Source organism: Lutra lutra, chromosome 3 (genome assembly GCF_902655055.1).
Source record: "Lutra lutra chromosome 3, mLutLut1.2, whole genome shotgun sequence".
In the NCBI taxonomy this organism is placed as follows: domain Eukaryota; kingdom Metazoa; phylum Chordata; class Mammalia; order Carnivora; family Mustelidae; genus Lutra; species Lutra lutra.
In genome coordinates, this window is record NC_062280.1 from 56,733,868 (window position 1) to 56,756,879 (window position 23,012).

The following is a 23,012-nucleotide window of genomic DNA, read 5'->3' on the forward strand; positions in this document are numbered from 1 at the left end:
CCTTTAACCCACCCCGGGGTGAAATGTGGCACAAGAAATAATGCCACAATGGATTATTTTATTCAGAGGTTATGAGGCAGGTGCCACTGTTGAGTCCATTTTATAGATGAGGAACCCCAGTAGAGGGAGGTTAAGAAAGTCATCCCAGGTGACAATGGCAAAGATCTGCTGCCAGAGCCACCTCCCTAAATGAGTATCAGTCTCTCGCCTATCGCCTGTCGGATTAATAACTGCTCCTCTACTGAAGAGAGCAGGGAAGAAGGGGCAGGAGCTCCTCTGAGCAGCCATGGCACTCTGGGGGTTAGTGCGGACGTCTCATCTTTTGTGGACAACATGGAAACTCCATTCCAGCTTCCTACCTGTGGCTAGGTGAGTAGGGTGGGTCAGACCTGCCATAGGTTTCCCTCACTCTGTCACCATTCTGCGGCGTTCTGTCTCCTCCCCAGTTCTCCTCTAGAAAGCCTCCACTTCTGCTGTTCCCCAAGGTCTGACCTGGGCTTTCAAGTCACCTCTCTATCCCCCTGACTCATTAATCACTTTGATTTGGGTGTATTCCCAGCCTGTATCACCCCCAGCCAGACACTCCTGCACACCTCTGAGTGAGGGTGCAGGCGTCCCTAACTTACCTTCCTGGAGCAAGCAGGTGGATTTCCCTGTTCTAAGCAGCTCTCAGCACACAGAAGACCACTTCATCCTTTTGCCAAGTGGAGGAATTTCCCATGTTCCATGGAAGATGAGTTCTACAAAATTGTCCCTAAGAAGAGTTTTATGGTCGATTGAGTCTGGAAAATGCAGCATAGTGTGTCTCAGAGATTCACAATATCTTTAATGCTTATATTGAAGGCTCTGAGAACTTTGTGGTAAACACTGGATTCAGAAGTCCAGTATTTCTCAAGTTTATTAGGCCAAAAAACCTTTTCTTTGGGGTAGGGGTACCTATTTTAGAAACAGTATTCAGCAGAACTCTGTGCAATGTGAAAGTAGATAAAAGTTTTTTTTTTCCCCTCACTTATAGGTGAGGCTTCTTTTTTACTTACATATTCTGTACTTTTATAATTAAAATTTATCTTCTTAGACTCTAAGATCCCCTTAAATATAAGATAGCCTAATTAAAATCTAAACCCACTTATTTATTCTGTAGCTGTAGGGAATAGGCATATAATATGACCCTAGGTACTGATTCTGAATGATATAGGGATGTTCTGTATACTCATAGCTTCAGTAGTTATCAAACTTTCTGGTCTCAGGATCCCTTTATGTTCTTAAAACATATTGAGAATACCCAGAGTATTCTTGTATATGTGGCTATATCTATTGATATTTATGATATTAGAAATTAAAAGCTCAGAAAACTTGTAAATATTTAATAATTTATTTTTTTTAAAAACCCATTACATGCTAACATAAACTACACATTTTAGGAAAAGTAACTTTCATTTTTCAAAACAAAATAAATCAGTAAGAAGAATGGCATTGCTTTACTTTTTTTAAAATCTCCTTAATGCCTGGCTTAATAGAATATAGGTATATCCTCATACCTAGTTCTAGCTTCAGTCTGTTCTGACATCACACGTCATATGGTCTTCAAAATGTGCCACTGTATGCTGATGAGAGAATAAGGGTGAAAAAGGAAAATGACATATTAATATTATGAAAATTTTGATCTTGTGAACCCCCTGAGAAGGTCTGTAGGGCCCCAGGGTCACAGTAACACGTTTAGAGAACTGCTACTTTAGATGATTAGCCCAGTTCCTTCTTATTCTGTATATACCTGAGAGGGGTGGAGGGTTGGATGGGTCTCCCTGCTCCTGGGAGTAACATTTCTATGATCACAAGGATCCACTTCTCAGGGATCCCCAGTCCTCTGGCCTGGCTGATACTCATTCCTCCCCACTCCTATCACTTCTCACTATGGTTACTGGAGCCCAGAGGAGTAGAGGTCAGTTTGCATGTTCTTGACTCAGAAGTTTTTAAAGAGCTTTGATGTATAGAATTTCATTAAAGCCATAAGGGCCCCAAGGTAGCCATTGTGCAAACACAGATATTGCCTTCATTTGTAAGCCGCCTAATTCCTTCAAAAATGGATTTAAGCTCTATCTATAATCCATGTCCTGTTCTCCTGCAGGGTTTGAGTAGGTCCATGATATGAATGAGCCAAGAAGAGCTATTTTTTATTTTTCTTCACACATGGGAGGAGGATGAAACAGTCTTTTATCTTGGCCCTGGGGAGGTTTGAAGTTCAGACACAAAGGAGAACAGAGGGAAAGACAGACACCAGCTCTGGTAGATATGAGCATAAAGGTGACATGCTGCACCTGTGCCAGAGATGCTCCCTTGGTCAGCCTCCTAGTTCCAAGCAAGAGATGGTTCTAGATAAGTAGGACCCAGATGGGTCCTGGTTCTGTAGAGTCCCCAGGTGAACAATCAGACAGAGCAAACAACTTTTCTGCCTTGGGCTAAAATGAGAGAAAATGAAACCCTGAGGATCTTGCTATATACCATGGCAGTAGCTACTACCAGCTTCCTGTGCAAGAACTTGTGTTTATGAGGTGTGGGTTAGAAGTTCTGATTTTGGGGTTGGGGGATAGGATAGAGTCCACCCTCACCCACTAACTAGCAGGGTGATCTCCAGCAAAGCACATGGTCCATTGAGATTTAGGTTCATCACCTATAGAATGCGTTACTGTGGGATTTGCTGAGACAGTGCATGTAAGCACTTTGCATAGTGCCTGGCCTACAGTTAGCGCTCAGTAAGTGCTTGCCATTGGTTTGCTTTCCTTCTAACATGACTAGAAGCACAAAAGTGCAGGGCTACCCTTAACATTGATGGTGCACAGGGAGATAAACAGAGGCCCACATATCATTTAAATATATAGACATTTAAGATCTAAATCTGCTAATATTATATGAAATGTTTCATATATTTATCTCAACAAAAGATACTCTTCATAAAGACAAAAACTTTAAACCATGCCTACAGGTATGGTTTTTATATGACTGAAAGTTTATAAAATATCAGATATGACTGATTTTAGTTATTGCACATATCTTGAAGGCAGCATTATTTGGAAGGATAATAAACATAATTCATTATTGTAAATTTTTTTTCATATAATACCTTCTTGCCTTCATTTTGGCAAAATCATTAATGATGTGATTATGATCAGTACTTTTACATAATATTATGTATAATATTATAAACATAATAAATGTTTTAAAATGACATTTTGTATATGCAGAAAATCTAGTCATATTAAAAATTATTTAATAAAATGTAATTTTCTTTAAAGGGCGGTATATTCAAAATGTAGGTATATATTTTTACCAAAATGCAAAGTAAAGTGCATGTAAAGATCAAAAACATAAATTACTTTTCATGTTTCCAAAATATCTTCCTCCTAATATATTCAAAGTTATAGAAGGCAAAATATAAATTCTAATTAATAAATAGAAAATTTTTAATCTAAGAATTTAAATAAAGCTGACATCAATTTCACTTTTGAAATTTGATTAAACCTTACTACCTATTTCAATAAAAACGAAACTTTGCAATTCTAGATGCTTGTGCACCTAGTTACCAAAAAATAATCATTTTCATGCTTTATGCATATTACCTATAAATCATCATATGTACAAATTTAAAGTAACATAGATCAATACTGCAAAGTTCCCCAGTTACTATGTGCAACTATTGTGAATACACTGCTCCCTACTGACTATTGTTAAGAACCCCATATCAGGGCGCCTGGGTGGCTCAGTGGGTTAAAGCCTCTGCCTTCGGCTCAGGTCATGATCCCAGGGTCCTGGGATCGAGCCCCACATCAGGCTCTCTGCTCAGCAGGGAGCCTGCTTCCCCCTCTCTCTGTCTGCCTCTCTGCCTACTTGTGATCTCTCTCTCTCTGTCAAATAAATAAATAAAATCTTTAAAAAAAAAAAAAAGAATCCCATATCAGAACTTAAGGAGAAAACAACAGCAAATCAAATAACCCAATTAAAAAATGGGCAAAAGGCTTGAAGAGACACTTCTCCATAGATGATAAACAAATGGCCAACAAGCATATGAAAAGATACTCAACATCACTAGTCATCAGAGAAATGTTCATTAAAACCACAATGAGAGGGTGGTTTTAATGAGCGCCTGGGTGGCTCAGTGGGTTAAAGCCTCTGCCTTCTGCTCAGGTCATGATCCCAGGGTCCTGGGATGAAGCCCTTCGGGGGGCTCTCTGCTCAGCAGGGAGCCTGCTTCCTTCTCTCTCTGCCTGCCTCTCTGCCTACTTTTGATCTCCATCAAATAAATAAATAAAATCTTAAAAAAAAAAAAAAAACACAATGAGATGTCAGCTTACACCCATCAGAATGGTTACTACCAAAAAACAAGGGGTGCCTGGCTGACTCAGTCAGGAGAGCCTGTGACCCTTGATCTCAGGGTTGTGAATTCAAGCCCTATGTTGGGTACAGAGATTTCTTAAAAATAACATATATTTTTTAAAGATTTTATTTATTTATTTGAAAGAGAGGCAGTGAGAGAGAGCATGAGCGAGGAGAAGGTCAGAGGGAGAAGCAGACTCCCCGTGGAGCTGGGAGCCTGATGCGGGACTCGATCCCGGGACTCCGAGATCATGACCTAAGCCGAAAGCAGTCGTCCAACCAACTGAGCCACCCAGGCATCCCAATAAAATATTTTTTTAAATAAAATCTTCTAAAAAATAAAAAACAGTTTAAAAAGACAAATGTTGGCAAGGGTGTGGAGAAATTGGAACCCTTGTACACTATTTGTGGGATTGTAAGTTGGTGCAGCTACCATGGAAAACAGTATGGAGCATGCTCAAAAAACAAAAATAAACCTGTCATGTGACCCAACAACCACATTTCTGGGTATATACCCAAGAAAATTGAAAATGAGCCCTTGAAGAGATATTTGCACACTCATGTTCATAACGGCACTATTTACAATAGCCAAGAGATGGAAACAATCCAAATGTCCATTGATGGATGAATTGGTAAACCAAATGTGGTCTGTACATATGATGGAATATTACTGAGCCTTTGAAAAAAAGAAATCCTGTCATATGCTACAAAATGGATGAGCCTGAAGGACGTTATGCTAAGTGAAATAAGCCAGTCACCAAAAAAGAAAGAAAGAAAAGGAAGGAAGAAATATTGCATGAATCCACTTATATGATGTAGCTAAAGTAGTCTAATATATAGAAATTTAAAGCAGAATGGTGGTTACCAGGGGTTAGAAGGAGGAAGAAAGGAAAAGTTGTTGTTTAATAGGTATAGAGTTTCAGTGCAAGATGAGAAAATTCTGGAAATCTGTTTCACAAAAATGTGAATATATTTAACACTATAACAATATGTTAGCTACATATACAATGTTAATATATATTAATAATATGCTAATAATATATTGAATCATACACTTAAAAATTGTCAAGATAGTAAATTTCAAGTTACAGTTTTTTACCACAGTAAAGAAAGTGTGTCTGTGTGTGTATGTGTGTGTGTATAATTTAAATATTCGTGATCAGTGAGTAGTCAGTCCTTTGGGATTTGAAATAAGCACTGTTTATCTGGCCAGAGAGATATTTGAGGATTGTCAAAACAAAATTATCTCAGCAAACTAGGAATAGAGGGGAACTTCCTCAAACTGATAAGGAACATCTACCAAAAAACCTATAGCTTACTTGATAGTGAGAAACCTAAAGATTTCCCTCTGACATCATGAACAAGGCGAGGATATCCCTTTCACAACTGCTTTTTAACACCATACTAGAAGTCCTAGCTAATGAAATACACAAGAAATGGAAATAAAATGTAGGCAGACTGGAAAGGAAGAAATAAAACTCTTTGTTTTAAAATGACATTTTGTATATGCAGAAAATCTGAATCAATGACAAAAAATCTGGAACTTATAAATGATTGTAGCAATGTTGCAGGATATAAAGTTAATAAAATCATTTGCTTTCCTTTATACTAGTAATAAACAAGTAGAATTTGAAATTAAAAACACATGGCCATTTACATTGGGATCCCCCCAAAAATGAAATACTTAAGTGTAAATTGAACAAAGTATGTAAAAAAATCTTTATGAGGAAAACTGCAAAACTCTGTTGAAAGACAGCAAAGAAGAACTAAATAAATGGAGGGAAATTCCATCTTCATGGTTAGGAATACTCAATATTGTCAAATGCCAGTTATTCCCAACTTGATCTACAAATTCAGTGCAATCCTATTCATAATCCCAGCTAGTCATTTTGTGAATATCAATAAATTAAAGTTTTTATGGAGAGGCAGAAGAACCAGAATAGTGAACTAACATTTTTTTTAAAGATTATTTATTTGAGACAGAGAGCATGGGGGGGGGGGGTTGGCAGGAGGGGAGTAGAGACAGAGGGAGAGGGAGAAAGAGAATCCCAGGCAGACTCCCCATCAGGTGTGGAGCCTGACAAGGGAGTTAAACCCATGACCCTGAGATGATGACGTGAGCTGAAATCAAGAGTCAGATGCTCAACTGACTGAACCACCCAGACATCCCAGCCAACTTAATATTGAAAGAGAAGAACAAAGTCAGAAAACTGACACTACCCAACTTTAAGACTTACTGTAAAGCTACAGTAATCAAGACAGTTGTAATACTCAAGAAGAAACAAATAGATTCATGGAATGGAACAGAGAGCTTTCCCAGAAGTAAACCCACATAAATGGAGTCAGCTGATCTTTGACAAAGGAGCAAGGGCAATACAATGGAGCAAAAATAGTCTTTCAACAAATGGTGCTAGAATGTCAGGGTATCCACATTAAAAAAAAAATGAATCTAGACACAGAATTTATGCTCTCCACAATAATTAACTCAAAATAGATTATATAATATTATTAAATTACGTAATGCACAAGGAAATAAGCCACCCTGAATAAGAGTCAGCAGAAACTACAAATAAGAAAAACAGGTGTAAAAATGCATCAAATGTTGACATCATCAGAGACAATAATGCCAAATACATATTTAATATCATTAAAGAAATAACATTTAAATGTCCATAGAGCAAGATGCTTTAAAAAATTATGGCTTATATTTTTTAAAGACCCAAGTAGATTTCCTAGAAATGAAAAGTAATATAATTTATTTTTTTTAAAGATTTTATTTATTTATTTGACAGAGAGAGATCACAAGTAGACAGAAAGGCAGGCAGAGAGAGAGAGAGGGAGAGAGGGAAGCAGGCTCCCCGCTGAGCAGAGAGCCCGATGCGGGACTCGATCCCAGGACCCTGAGATCATGACCTGAGCCGAAGGCAGCGGCTCAACCCACTGAGCCACCCAGGCACCCAAAAAGTAATAGAATTTAAATGAACAATATCAATTGAAAGGTTAAGTAGCTTACTGGACCTGATAAATGAATACTGAACTAGACAGTAGTTCTAAACAAATTACCCAAAATGCAGCCCAGAGAAGCAAAAAGGAGGAAAACTATAAATGAATAGTTCAAGAGACTACACAATAATTCAGAAGAAAATTAAGCATAGGGTTTGCCATAGACTGAGTATTTGTGTTTCCTCCAAAATTATTGGAACCTAATCCCCAATGTGAGGATATCAGGAGGGGAAATTGGTATGGTATAGTATGGTATGGTAAGGTCACGAGTATTGAGTCCTCACAAATGGAATTCCTGCCCTTGTGAAAGAGAGACCAAAGAATTCCCTTACCCCTTCTGCCATATAAACATACAGCAAAAAGATGGCCTTCTAAGAACCAGGAAATGGGCCCTCACCAGTCACTGAATCTGCCAATACCTTAATCTTAGACTTCCCAGCCTCAGAACTGTGAGAAATAAGTTTGTTTATAAAGCCAGCCAGTCTATGGTATTTTGTTATAGCAGCCCAAATGGACTGCACAGGGCTGGTTCTAAATTTCAGGCCACCTGTCCTTCTACAGAATGTGTACAACCAGATTTGCAGACTGAACTTCTGCTCCCTGAAACAATTTCGCTTCATTACTACTTTTCAGAACCACACTGTGCTAGACTCTAACTGTCCTTCCGGAATAAAGTGCAGACCCCCAAGGTGACAGGGGAGAACCTGAGAAACAAATTTAGCTGGGTGCCTGCCACAAGTGGGATATGATACTTTGTGATAGGGCAGTCTACTGCATTCATACTACCTGAGAATGAAGATTTGACACACTGTTTTATAACTTTTCTTTTTCTTAAGCATTTTCACTACTGAAATTCTTCCTGCATTCTAAAACAAGATCTGTCTCTGGTCTAGGCCACTATTCTACATACACTTTCCTGGCCATCTGTAACAGTGTTAGGTTGTAAGTTCATAGTGCAAGAGGTATGGAGAAGCTTTTCTGTGGGTCCTGAGCGGTACTGATATGGATAGCAGTTGTTGATGAGACCCAATTGGGTCTAGGCTCTCTCAGCAAAGCACCAGGTCCTGAGTGACCAAGGGCTGTGTGTGGTATGTACCAAGCCTAGAGCAGAAACCCCTTTTGTCCATGTCTAAGGGCAGGGCCGCAAAGGGCCTTGGTGAGTTCTCCTACCAAATATGGGACAGTTGGTATCTTATTGTCTGCTGGACACCAGACACCTGAGAAAGGGCAGAGATGCCCCAAATATTGCCAGAAGCCAGGTGATGTGCTGACTGCTGATTCAGTTTTATGCATGGCTTTCCCGCCCAAAGAACCAAGGCAGGGAAAAAAAATCAAGAAATCAAGACAAATAGCTTTTTTCAGGTTATTCTTGTGAATCACCCAGATATCTTACTTCTCCTCCTTGTGGTTTGTCTTTGGGCATTTCTTGTCTCCCTGGCCCCCACTGAAATGTTAAAGCCCTGTTGAGGGACTCCAGTGACGGCAGGGATGATCTGTGGTTCCCATTAGGTACACAGAAATTAGGGATTCCTGTCACTACAAATTTAAAAAGCAGCTACACCTCACCTGAGTCACCTGAGCTGACTCTTCAGCAATGAAAACAAACAATGTCAAGATTAAAGGGGAGGGGCGCCTGGGTGGCTCAGTGGGTTAAGCCACTGCTTTCGGCTCGGGTCATGATCCCAGGTCCTGGGTTCGAGCCCCGCATCGGGCTTTCTGCTCAGCAGGGAGCCTGCTTCCTCCTCTCTCTCTGCCTGCCTCTCTGCTTACTTGTGATTTCTCTCTGTCAAATAAATAAATAAAATCTTTAAAAAAAAAAAAAGATTAAAGGGGAAAAAAATTAATGGATGTGTAAGACTGGTTTTAACCAGATGTCTTCTTCTGAAGGGGAATTGAGCTATACCTACATTCAGCATTCCTCTCCCCTGTCCCTCATAGTTATTCCCCCAAAAGCCAAATTAGGTTCAGGTGTGTGACTCTCCTTCCCCCCACAGAAAGTATGGCCCCAGAGGGGACTGATTTCTAATATGGCCTTCTAGGAGGGCTCCACCCAAGGCCAGGTAAGGCCATGTTGGGTTTAACAACCACCTGTTTTCTCTCTCTCTCTCTCTATCTCACCAGGCAGCCTTGGGAGAAGATGAGCTATAGAATGTTCCACAGCAGAAAGAGAGAAATCATCAGAAGAAACAACCAAGAGCATCAACAAATCAATTCTATTACCTGTCTCTTACCAGCCTGTAGTACAACCCAAAAGGTAAAAACCTAAGAGTTTGTTCCTGATTTTTCAGAGCAGGTGTCTCCAAGGTCACATGCTTCTCTGTCTACTGCAGTGGTTCTCAACCAGGGGGCTGTTTTGCCTCCAGGGAACATTTGCCAAAGCGACACAAATTTTTGGTTGTGACCCTGGAAATGGAAATTGCCCTCAGAGCAAAACTTCTGTGGGAACCATAGCTGGGTAGGAAAACCTCATCTGTAGTCAATGAATTGGTGGAAGCTCAATAATTCATCAGTCTCAACTCTAACAGTTCAGAACTCCAGGGAACTCCAGTTTTAGTGGAGGAGGAGGGACACATTTTTGTAAGCCCTCCCAGGTTCTCACAGTGAATATCTCCTCGTGCTTCTGGGAAGAGGGGAAAGAGTGTCACTTTAAAACACACGAGAATAATCTATTCTTAACAAGGCCTGCCCTCAAGGGAAACTGTTTTATCAGAGCCCTATGTACCGAGGTACTAACAGAGCCTAACAAGCCTGAGAGAAGACAGATACTTAACTCCACACCGCTTGACTTCCTCTCCCACCTAAATTGGGGGTAACTGAGGAACACGTGTGAAGGTTACAGCCCAGGAGCACAGGATCACTAACAGACTGAGTTCTAGTCATAAGACTGTAAAATATCCTCCTTCCTCCATACTTCACCCCTACAGCACTAACACCCATTTACCTCAGTTCTTTTTCCCAGTACATCGTGTCTGGCTTTCAACAAAAATTACAAGACATACTAAAAGCCAGAAAATACAATTTGAAGAGACAGCAAGTGTCAGAATCAGATTCAGATATGCCAGCAATGTTGTTAATATCAGGTGTTGAAAGAGAGGGGTTGTAAGGTCTCCTGTGATAATCACAGATTTATCTATTTCTCCTTTCTCTTCTGTTCATTTTTGCTCCACATATTTTGCAGCTGTTTGGTGGGCGCACATTGAGTGTTGCTAAATTGTTTTCTTGGTGAATTGCTCCTTTTATCATGACATAATGTCCCTCTCTGTCTCTGGTCATTTTTTTTTTTGTTGTTCTGACATGTACTTTATCTAATATTAATATAGTCATTCCTGCTTTCTTTTGATTAATGTTTACGTAATATATCCTTTTCTGTGCTTTGACATTTTTATTTTTATAATTCTAACCATTTGTAAGTGTACAATTCAGTGGCATTAAGTGCATTCACATGATTGTGCAACCATCACCACATCCAGAACCCTTTTATGTTCCCAAACTGAAATTCCTATATGATGAAACCACAGCTCCCTATTTTCCTATCCCCACTAGTCGCTAAAAACCACCATTCTACTTTCTACCTCTTTAAATCTGACTACTCTATGTACTTCATATAAGTGGACTCACACTGTATATGTCCTTTTGTGACTGGCTTCTTTCACTTAATATAATGTCTTCAAGGTTCATCCATGTGTTAGCATGTGTCAGGATTTCCTTCCTTTTCAAGGCTGAATAACATTCTATTATATGTATATACCACATTTGATTTATCTGTTCATCCTTCAGTGGACACTTGGGCTGCTTCCACCTTTTGGCTATTGTAAATGGTGCCTCTATAAATATAGATGTCCAAATAGCTGTTGCAATCCCCACTTTCATTTCCTTTAGGTTCATACCTGGAAGTGGAATTGCTGGACCAAATGAAGAGTAATTCTATGTTAAATTTTTTGAGGAACCACCATACCATTTTCCATAGTGGCTACAGCAGTTCACATTCTCATTAGCAATGCACAAAGGGTCCAGTTCCTGCATACCCTCTCCAACACTTGTTCTTTTCTTTTGGTTTTTGTTTTAATAGCCATACTAATGGATGTGAAGTGATTCTATCCTTTTACTTTTGACCCGCCTTTGTCATCATATTTGAAGTGAGTTTCTTATAGACAGCATAGAATTGGGTCATGTTTTTTTTACCCACTTTGCCATTCTCTGCTTTTTAATTTATGTTTTTAGACTCTATACAGTTAAAGCAATTATTAACATGTTAAGGCTTAAGCCTGCCATTTTTTTTAATGTTCGTTCTGTTTTTAATTTTTTTTCCTTTTTAATTAATTTATTTATTTTTTATTTTATTTATTTATTTATTTATTTTTATATTTATTTATTTATTTTTATAAACATATAATGTATTTTTATCCCCAGGGGTACAGGTCTGTGAATTGCCAGGTTTACACACTTCACAGCACTCACCATAGCACATACCCTTCCCAATGTCTATAACCCCACCCCCTCTCCCAACCCCCCTTCCCCCAGGAACCCTCAGTTTGTTTTGTGAGATTAAGAGTCACTTATGGTTTGTCTCCCTCCCAATCCCATCTTGTTTCATTTATTCTTCTCCCACCCCCTTAACCCCACATGTTGCATCTCTACTTCCTCATATCAGGGAGATCATATGATAGTTGTCTTTCTCCTATTGACTTATTTCGCTAAGCATGATATTTATCTTTTTCGTTTTTCTGATTTCCAGTGGCTTGCTTAAACATTATGTAGAATTCCGGGGCGCCTGGGTGGCTCAGTGGGTTAAGGTCTCTGCCTTCGGCTTGGGTCATGATCCCAGGGTCCTGGGATGGAGCTCCCAATCGGGCTCTCTGCTCAGCAGGGAGCCTGCTTCCTCCTCTATCTCTGCGTGCCTCTCTGCCTACTTGCAATCTCTGTCAAATAAATAAATAAAATCTTAAAAAAAAAATTATGTAGAATTCCATTTGGATTTACCTATAATTTTTTAATGTATCTTTTTGTATACCTTTTTAGTGGTTGCTCTAAGCATTACATTATACATACATAATTTATAACAGTATACTGGTATTGTCATTTTACCAGCTTGAGGGAAGTACAGAAACTTTACTTTACCTCCTTTTGTATCCTTTATCTTCCTCTGTTTACAATATAACTACCTTAAATATTTCCTCTACATACATTAAGAACCATGTTAGACATATTGTAATTTTTGCATATTGTAATTTAGAAAACTGAAAAGGCGATGTAAGGACTATTGTAATTATCAGTATTTTTTGCTTACCACATTCTTTCTTCTTTTCTGAAGAAAAGAAGAATTCCGAAATTCCTTCTTTTTTTCATTTCCTTTCTGTTTAGAGAACTTCCTTTAGCCATTCTTTTAGGATAGCTCTGCTTGCAACAATTTCTTTTGGTTTCCCTTCACCTCAGAATATCTTGATTTCCCTTTCATTTCTGAAGAATATTTTTACTGGCTATAGAACACTAACCTTAATGCTAATTATTTTCTTTCAGAACTTTTAAACAGTCATGCTGATTCCTTCTGGCCTCCATTGTTTCTGATGAGAGATGCACTGTCATTCAAATAAGTTTTTTCCTATAGATGTTGGTATTGTTTTTCTCTGGTTGCTTTCAAGATTATTTCGTTTGTCTTTGGTTTTTAGAAATTTGATTATTATGTGTCTTGATGTGGATTTGAGTTTATCTCATTTGTATTTCCCTCAGCTTCTTAAATCCGTAGTTTTATATTTCTTGCTCTTTCTCCTGTTGCCTTTGTTCTGCTGTTGAGCCCATATATTGAGGCTTTTTATTTTAGTTATTGTGTTTTTCAGTTCCGAATTTCCTTTTGATTTTTTATTTACATCGTATTATATTATTAATTAATTATATTATTCTTATATTGCATTGCCGATACTTTCTGTTTCATTGCTGGGACTTTCTCTTCTTTCATTTGTTTCAAGCATGTTCATAATGTCTTCGTAAAGTGTTTTGATCACGATTGCATTAAAATCAGCTAGGGGCACCTAGCTGGCTTAGTAACCCTTGATATCAGGGTCATGACTTTGAGCCCCACATTTGGTATAGAGATTACTAAAAAACAAAATAAAATAATCATCAGATAATTCCAACATCTCTGTTATTTCAGTGTTGCGTTTGTCAATTGTCTTTTTGCATTCAGTGTGAGAGCTTTTTGGTTTTTTGGTATGATGAGTGATTTCTAATTGAAACTTGGACTTTTTTTTTTTTTTAAGATTTTATTTATTTATTTGACAGACAGAGATCACAAGTAGACAGAGAGGCAGGCAGAGAGAGAGGGAAGCAGGCTCCCCGCCAAGCAGAGAGCCCGACACGGGACTCGATCCCAGGACCCCGAGATCATGACCCGAGCCGAAGGCAGCGGCTCAACCCTCTGAGCCACCCGGGCACCCCGAAACTTGGACATTTTTATATTGTTTTCTGTTTTAGCTAGTTTCCTTTGACACTTCACTAGCAGGGGAAGGAGGGACTCAAGCTGCATCATTATTGCCATGTGGAGGTACTATTCCAGGTTTCCCATCCAGCCTCCCTTGATATCTGGAAGTGATGGGGCTCCTTATTATTGCCAGGTGGGAGTTCTAGCTCCTAACATGGTCTCCACTGACATCATTGTTGGGGATGGTCTTTTTGCCACTGGACAGTGGTGAAAATCCTGACTCTCCATTAGGTCTCCTGTGACGCTACCCAGCCAGGGATGGGGGAGGGAGCAGGAGATACATTATTACTCTTAGGTCAGGGTAGAACTCCAGGCTCCCTATGTGGTCTCCACTAACACTGTGGGAGAGGAGGATACAACATTACCTGCCAGCAGGGGTAAAAGTTCTGCCTCCCCTGCTTGGCTTTCTCCAGTATCACTTTGGTGCGGGTGTTGGGCTCCTCATTATAGCTTCATGAGGGTGGAAATCTAGTTTCACCACTTGGCCTTTACTACTAAATGTGGAGGAGGGGACACAATATGTTTCTCTGTTATTGGAGTAGAGTTATTATCTAAAAGTCTTCTGTCTTAGGGGTGCCTGGGTGGCTCATTTGATTGAGAGTCCGAAGCTTGGTTTCATCTCAGGTCATGATCTCAGGGTCCTGGGATCAGTGGGAGTCTGCTTGAGGATTCTCTCTCTCTCTCCTCTGCCCTTTCCCCTGCTCTCGCTCTCAAACAAATAAATAAATATATTAAAAATAAAAAATAAAAGTTTTTTGGCTTAGAAGGCCACTTTTCAGGTCCTTTGGCTAGAAAAAACAGACTTGTGCAGGAACTTCTTTTGCCTGTGCTTATTGCTGTTTTGAATTTCTACAGCTCCAAATCTTGGATATTTGAGGCAAAAAGAAAACTCAGAGAACTCATCATTGTATCTTTCCTCAAGTCCTAAGTATTCTAGCCTATCTGCCTTCTTTTCTTTTCTTTTTTTTTTTAAGATTTTATTTATTTATTTGACAGAGAGAGAGATCACAAGTAAGCAGAGAGACAGACAGAGAGAGATGAAGAGAAGCAGGCTCCCCGCTGAGCAGAGAACCCGATGTGGGACTTGATCCCAGGGCCCTGGGATCATGACCTGAGCCGAAGGCAGAGGCTTAATCCACTGAGCCACCCAGGCGCCCAACTGCCTTCTTTTCTTTACTTTTCAACGTCTTCTTATGTTTGGTTTGTGTGCAATATCTATGTTTTCAGTTGTAGTTAGCAGAAGGAATAGGGAAAATTTTGTCCATCTCCCCAGAAGTAGAAGTTTGAGAGAATGAATTTTAGCCATGTTTTTAAAATGAAGTTGATATCAAGAACAGCATTATCTTATTTTGTCAAAATCAATAAGGACTATAGAAATTTTGTATAGCCAAAGGCGTAAGAATGAACATCAGCATTTACCACTCTGTTCTGAGACTCATTAATAGTTGTGCCACGAGAATAATATTCTTTTATGATCAAAAACATCTGGGAAAGTCTTCATTTTATGTCCTTCCCTTTGGGACTCTCAATGCAATTAGCATACTAAAGGCTCTGAGAAAATCTGCAGTAATGAAAATGCTTAATTTTTAATCCAGTGTTTCCCAAATTAATTTGAGCATAAAACATGTTTTCCCAGAATATCTAGTAATATCTTCTAATAGCATCCACTTTGGAAATTCTGAGCCCCACACATAATCCAGGGGGTTATCTCAGGACCCACGGTCTACAAGGAAGGGACTGGCATCTTACTTTACGAGCTGTCCTCCTTGGTCTCCAGAAAGGTGGACATTCTGTCGAGACAGAACACATACGGTAGAGTGGTAGAGGTAGCACGGTAATCTTTTGTATTTTCCCAACACTAATAACCTTTGCTTTTACTCTCTTTTATTTACCAATTTAATTATTTTTATCTGTATACTACCTCTGCAAGGTAAGAGGGGAAAGTGTTACTATCCTTATTTCTTAAGTGACAGAGACCCAAAGAAATATAAGTGTGTTCCTAAAGGTCCTTCATAATCACAGAGTCCCTGCAATTTCTGACTGGAGCCCTGTCCTGCTAGATATGGGTGCAGTGTGACCTCCTGGGCTGGCCCTTTGGCATTCCATGCCCTGAATCCTAGGTGGGCCTCCCTCAGGCCCCCCTAGCAGAAGCACACCAATGAAGCATCTAGAACCTTACTCCGTCCTCTTGGCTCTACACAGGGCTCTGCCAGGATGGCCTTCCTGCTTTCCAGAAACCTTTGTTCTGTGGAAAACAAGTGCTGTTTTCCAGAACAAAACCTCTGGGGAGGTGAAGGGAAGCTAGAATCCTAAATACAGGATGAGGATCAAAATTGCTCCCTGACCCTCACTTCCTCTTTGGCCACCACAGCCTACTGTGCGACTCAAGACAGGAAGTGGCCTGGGCTTCAGAAGGCATTTACAGAGAAGAAATGTTCCCAGGAAACATAACATCCAAGCAGCATGCCCTGTGATCCCAGAACAACACAATAGTGATTTGTCTGCCACATTGCCTTCAGGGAATCAGGAGGAGGAAATGACCACTCTCTTATTTTGAAGAAAGTTCAGCACAAGGGCAAAATCATCGAAAAAAGTGAGACACTGGATGATGTTATAAAAACTAAACATTTGTCCCAGAAAAGAGCTCCTGTCTGAAGGCCCTGATATTTGTTTTCTCAATGGTGACATCATAGTCCCCCTTTTCTCTGCAAATGGTCAGAGAGGAGAGCAGTTCTTTAGTGAGGGAAGAGAAGAGAAAGGACAAGGGACTTTGGGGTTGACATCACTTGTCTCTGCTGGCCTTGCCTTGGAATTTACCATTGCCCGCAATTAGTTCTTCTTTCTACTTTGCAATTCTTCTTGCTGCTAGGGACATTAACTGAGGCATTACATTCTTAAATAGATTCTTCCCTCACCAGGCCTGGCAGCTGCAATGGCTCTAATAGTCCTTTGCTTCAAGTCATTGACGACTGCTGTTAAAATCCAGCTATAAAATGTGAGGGGTGGTGGGGTGGGGGAATAGTGTCAGTCGTTAACTCTTTAACTTGAATTCATTTTTCCAGCTTGACCAGATAGGCTCAAGGAAGCAGATGTGGACATGAGGCAGATTTGATTGGGAGGGACATCAGAAAAATATGGAACATGTCTGAACAGTAGGCCCAAATGGGGCCCAGAACAGCCACTGTGGTCAGCCTGGAGCCAGCATGAGGGCCCCAAGTACTTGAAGCAGGCGGGGAGGAGATGGTGAGAATGAGGGAGGAATATACTTCATTTTTTTATTGAAATATATCTGATAAAAAACATTTATAAATTTAGGGTGTACAATGTGTTGATTTGCTACATTTGTCTAATATGACTGTCATTGTAACAATAATTAGCACCTCTCTCATGTCACATAATTACTTCTTTTTTGTAGTGGGAATAGTTAATACCTAGTGTCTTAGTGAGTTCGATGATTCTAACATATGACTATTTATATTCACTATACTCTGCGCTAGATCTCCAGGATGTATTTGTCTAATAGTTTCCGGTCTGTACCCTTAAACAACTTCTCATCTATTTGCTACCTCCCAGACCTGGATAACCACTATTTTCTTCTTTGTGTTTACAAGTTTGGCTTTTTCAGATGCCACATATAAGTGATACTGTGCAGTATTTGTCTTTCTCTGACTTACATTTGTTAGAATGGCTATAATTGAGAAGATAAGAGATAACAAGTGTTGGCAATGATATGGAGAAAAGGGAATTTGTGCACTGTTGTGGGAATGTAAATTGCTTCAGGTACCATGGGAAACAAAATGGAGGGTCCTCAAAAAACTAAAAATAGTGCTGTGATCCAGCAGTCCTTCTGCGTATATATCCAAAGGAAATAAAAACGGAATATCAAAGAGATGTCTGTACCCCCGTGTTCACTGCTGCATTATTCATAGTAGCCAAGACATGGAAGAAACCTAAGGGTTCATCAACATGAATAGATAAAGATGTGGCATATGTGTGCAATGGAATATCATTTCACCACCACAAAGAAGGAAATCCTGCCATTTGTGACAACATGAATGGACCCTGAGGATATTATGCTAAGTGAGGAAGGTGAAGTCAAAGAGCCGGCAGGGCAAGTTCATCTCAGACCACAGCGTCACCCTCAGGGGACCCTGGCCTAAATACTGTCCTGTAGGTGGAGTTAAAAGAAGAAACAAACTCGGTAAGACAGCCAGATTCTCCTCCAGAGTCTGTCGTCAGCACCCAACTGTGTGCCCTGGGGCAATTGCTTCAACTTCAAGACAGTTTCCTCTTTGGGGGGCACCTGGGTGGCACAGTCAGTTAACCGTCAGACTCTTGGTTTCGACTCAGGTCATGATCTCGGCATCCTCAGTGGGGAGTCTGCTTAAGACCCTTAAGACCCTTAAGACCCTTTCTCCCTCTTGCTCTGTCCCCCCAACAGAGAGCTTATGCTCTCTCTCTCTCTCTCTCTCTCTATCAAATAAATTTAAAAAAAAAAAAAAGACAATTCCAGAACTCTTTGGACTAGATCATCTTCAAGGTCACTTCCATTGCATGATTTTTCAAAAATATTTTGGGATTTTTTTTAATTCTTTTCCCTCAGATTTGCATGTTTATTACATATTCACCTCAACCAATTACAGAAGTGTATAAAGTAAAAAATGAAAGATCCCTACCCACCTCCCCAGACCCACTTCTCCCAGACCATTGCCCCTGGGATTTCATTCCACTCAATTGGAGCAGAGTTTAAGACCATGGACTTCAGAACCACATAGCCTGGTTCAAATCCATTTCCTTCCCAGCTCCAGGGCCTTGAACACAGCTGTTTTCCTCTATTTTTTTCCTCTACTGTAAAACTAGGGAAATAATTGTATATTTGTTACTACAAATTAACGCAACAGTGCCTGGTACACAGTTTTCAATACACATTAGCTATATATTTACTGCAACAGACCTCCACTTATAGTAAGGGAACAATAAATATAGCAGACCTGGGTGCTACCTGCAAAGAGTCCACCCAGGCACATGTCAGGACCCACTCTGTGTCTGTTCTTGCCCCTCTGTATGGCTCCTTTACAGAAAGAAGGAAATACTAGTTAGAGCAGAGAGTAGATAAGGAGCCTCCCAGGACTGGCATATCACACACAGTGACAGTGTGCAATCCCTTCAGCCAAAGGAGTCCAAAAGGAAGCTGGGCAATGCATTTAAAAACAAGCATCTGAAAATAGCATTCCAGAAAAGGCAACAGAGGGAAAAAACGACTTTCCTATCAATAATAACGTGTTTTTTAAAAAATCCATTCAATGCAGTAATTCCCAGTCAGGTATTATCTGGTGTTGAATACTGCATTCTGTAGTAGAGGAATGCAGAAATGCTTTCTGAGGAAGAGAGCAAACAAAATCTCTCCCGTCCCCATGCATGACTGCCTTCCCCACATTATGTCCTGCCTTCTTAGCCTACGGAAATGAGCTGAAGACATTGCCAGGCTCCTCAGCAGACCCCCAGCCCAAATGCATGCTATCAGACTTCTCGAGATCATCATTACAACAGCTCACCCTAGGCTGATTGAGTGGCCTGTGACCTTGGGCTCCCAGTCTCCTCCAATAGCCTGGTCCCAGCAAGATTTTGCGTCTTTCCCCCAAGCACCAGCTGCCCCTTTGTCCGATTCTTTAAGATTTATCCATGTTGGGGGTGCCTGGGTGGCTCAGTGGGTTAAGGCCTCTGCCTTCGGCTTGGGTCATGATCCCAGGGTCCTAGGATCAAGCCCCGCATCGGGCTCTCTGCTCAGCGGGGAGCCTGCTTCTTCCTCTCTCTCTCTGCCTGCCTCTCTGCCTACGTGTGATCTCTGTCTGTCAAATAAATAAATAAAATCTTAAAAAAAAAAAAAGATTTATCCATGTTGTAGAGGGCATCGGGAGCTGTCAAGAAAACCATGGGCTTTGGAGTTAGGACCTGATTTAACTTCTGTAAATCTCAGTATTCTTATCTTTAAAATGGGTTAATAATAGTGTCAGCTTCAGAGGCTTGTGGCAAAGACTAGTGAGATGATAATGTAGTATAAAATGCCTACCATTAGACCTAACATATAGATGGTACTCAATAAATATTTGTCCCCTTCTCATTTCGTATCACAAATATACATCAGCCTATCTGCCCTACTGGGCTGTGAGCTCCTCAAGGGTAAAAACTCTGTTTTACTCATATCTCTGTCTCTCATTCCGTGTGGCTCCAGACTCCAGACTCCTAGTGTACAGTAGGTACCCAGTGTATTGGCTATTTATTGCCATAATAATTCTGCATAGCAAACCAAACTTAAAACAATCATTATTTAGTTCATGATTCAGCAATTAAGCAGTTTAAACTAGGCTCAGTTGGGTGGTTTTTCTAGCATGGGCTGAGCCTAGCTGCAGGTCGTATAGGCTCTGACCTGAGGATAGGGGATGGTGGGAGAGGGTGATGGACATATGTCTTTCATCAAACAGCAGCTGAGCCTGAGTCTGTTCACATAGCCGTTGGAAGGATTCTCAAAGTGGAAAAGTGAAAGTCATGAGGTCCAGCCTTGAGACTGGCACAACGTCCCTTCTACCACATTCTGTCAGCCAAAGCAAGTCACAAAGCCAGCTCAGACTCAAAGGGAAGCAAAATAGGCTCCATCATTCCAGCTTCCAACGGGAAGAGTAGAGTCACATTTTGGAAGGCATGGATTCAGAGAGGAGTGGCAAGTTATCGCCATTTTTGCAATTTACCACACCCAGTTTTTGAATGAAAGAAGTTAGTTAGGGAGAGAAAAATGAACCGAAAAGTCAATAAGAAGAAATGTCCAATTTATGTTCTTATGGTTGTGGGCAAGGACACTTAAATTCTAGGTTGCTCAATACAAGCAAGATGAAAATTGACCTCTCAAACCATTAAGTAGTTGAGCATTCTCTAAGGTACGGTAAAGAGAATATGTGCCAATTGGGGGATAAATCAAGACACTCCTCTGCCAGTGTCTTGGGAAGGCAGATGAGCCTGGATTTATCGAGGACACTCAGCCTCCTGACAGCAGTATAATTACCGACTCCAACATCATTAATCAGCAATCACTGAAGACCAAGGGAGTCTATAAACCTCTAACTCTCTGTTCCAAAATTGATTCGACTTAAAAACAATTATTTAGGGGCTCCTGGGTGGCTCAGTGGGTTGAGCCGCTGCCTTCGGCTCAGGTCATGATCCCAGGTCCTGGGTTCGAGCCCCGCATCGGGCTTTCTGCTCAGCAGGGAGCCTGCTTCCTCCTCTCTCTCTGCCTGCCTCTCTGCCTACTTGTGATTTCTCTCTGTCAAATAAATAAATAAAATCTTTATTTAAAAAAAAAAACAATTATTTAAATTCCACATACTTGAGCATTTGGCCTAGGAGAACAAAGGAAAAAAATATCCAAAAGAGAAGTTTGTATTTTTATTACTATCTCCAGAATACCTTTTATCAGCCTTCCAGTAATTTGATGGATCTTCTGTTTTACACACACACACACACAGCTTCTGTCTGAGAGACTCACTAATACCAAATTAAATGGATTAGGAAACCCTCCATCTCACCTACTGCAGAAAAATCTGGCATTCCCTAAACTGTGTGTGAATTTCCAGGAGTAGTGGCTCACATTCTTCTGGCCACTCCTTGCTACCAACTGCTTCCTCACTATCACCCCAACTCCTGCCATTCCCACCTCTCTCCTTTCTTAAGATAACCTGGCATAGCTCAAAACCTCTTGTCCTCCTTTCCTGAAAAGTTCTTTGTACACAGCTTCATGTAAGTTTTTACTGAAGGTTTTGTGGCCACAGAGGGTAATTATAGCACAAAGTAGGAAGTAAATTTGATAAGGGAAATCTGTGTTCTAAGGTGGCCACCAATCCAGAAGGGAAATCCCAGTCCCAGCCCCAGGGCCATTCTGGGTTCTTCCTTCTTCCCCACCTGCCGTGGCCCCAAAAAGTGCCACTGATACAGAAGTAAAAGTGTATAAACTACCCCCTTTGTATGTGCTCAGGCCTTAGACCTTGGGAAATTACTGTCCTCTGAGCCTGCCAGGTTAAACAAACCTCTTATCTTCCAGGGTCTCCAAGGACCGCTTGTTTTTTTGACCAGGATCCAGTCCAGGTTCCGTAACAAATTCACTCTCAGACAGACATCACTTTTCTTAATTTTGGTGGCTTCTGCTCACCAGCAGGGCTTTCCTTTCTGGTTCTGCCTCTCATGTGCTGTAGCCTTATGCCATGACACTGTGCCCCATGCTTTCCCGAGAGCTCCCTCTAGACCACTGGACCAACTCCTGCAAGTCTGTTCTTCTGTACTTTCATCTCTTCCCCCTCCTGGGTGCTAACAAAACTTCAACATTTCTTGTTGAATATTTTTTTTTAAAGATTTTTATTTATTTATTTGACAGATAGAGATCACCAGTAGGCAGAGAGGCAAGCAGAGAGAGAGGGAGAAGCAGGCTCCTCACCAAGCAGAGAGCCCAACTTGGGGTCTCGATCCCAGGACCCTGAGATCATGACCCGAGCCGGAGGCAGAGGCTCTAACCCACTGAGCCACCCAGGCGCCCCTTCTTGTTGAATTTATACAAGAGCTTTTTAGCCTCTTTTAGTTTCATCCTTTCCCATCCAGCTCAGGCCCAGTGATCTTATCTCTCAGCGCTAGGGAGGCTCGGCTCCTGTAGTTGTGAGAAACAACAAAAAGGCAGTTCTTCTCACTGAAAACAATTCTTCCTCCCAGACGAGAAAAAGAAAATATGCATTCAACTTCTGACATAACAGGTGTTTTCTCCATTTGTCTATTTCTACCTGCCATGTGATTTGACACTTCAGAGAGGTGCTTCTCACCTCTATGCCTGACACCCCCACCAGAAAGTTCATTCTTTCAGATTAAGGGATTATATCCAGAATACACATATAATCAAACATTGTATTGGAAGAAGTGACCCATTAAGCTGGTTTTCAAGCACAGTGTATACAAAAATCCTCGGGGGTACATGAGTGTCTCAGTTGGTTAAGCCTTCACTCTTGATTTTGGCTCAGGTCCAGATCTCAGGGTCATGAGATTGAGCCCTGCATCTGGCTCCACTCTGGTCACAGAGTCTGCTTGGCATTCTCATTCTCTCCCTCTCCCTCTGCCCTTCACCACCCATCCCCCA

At 40.7% G+C, this 23,012-nt stretch overlaps 1 long non-coding RNA gene across 2 annotated transcripts; it reads left to right on the plus strand.

The window, feature by feature from the left end:
• The first annotated feature begins 1 nt into the window (after position 1).
• Positions 2–17,851, plus strand: LOC125095436 (uncharacterized). Of its 2 annotated transcripts, XR_007125879.1 has the most exons (4): positions 2–369; positions 9,493–9,625; positions 16,218–16,439; positions 16,909–17,851. It is a non-coding gene; the product is annotated as an uncharacterized LOC125095436 (long non-coding RNA). The 2 variants fall into 2 exon arrangements; XR_007125881.1 differs by lacking the exon at positions 16,218–16,439 and having other exon boundaries at positions 10–369.
• The last annotated feature ends 5,161 nt before the right edge of the window (positions 17,852–23,012 follow it).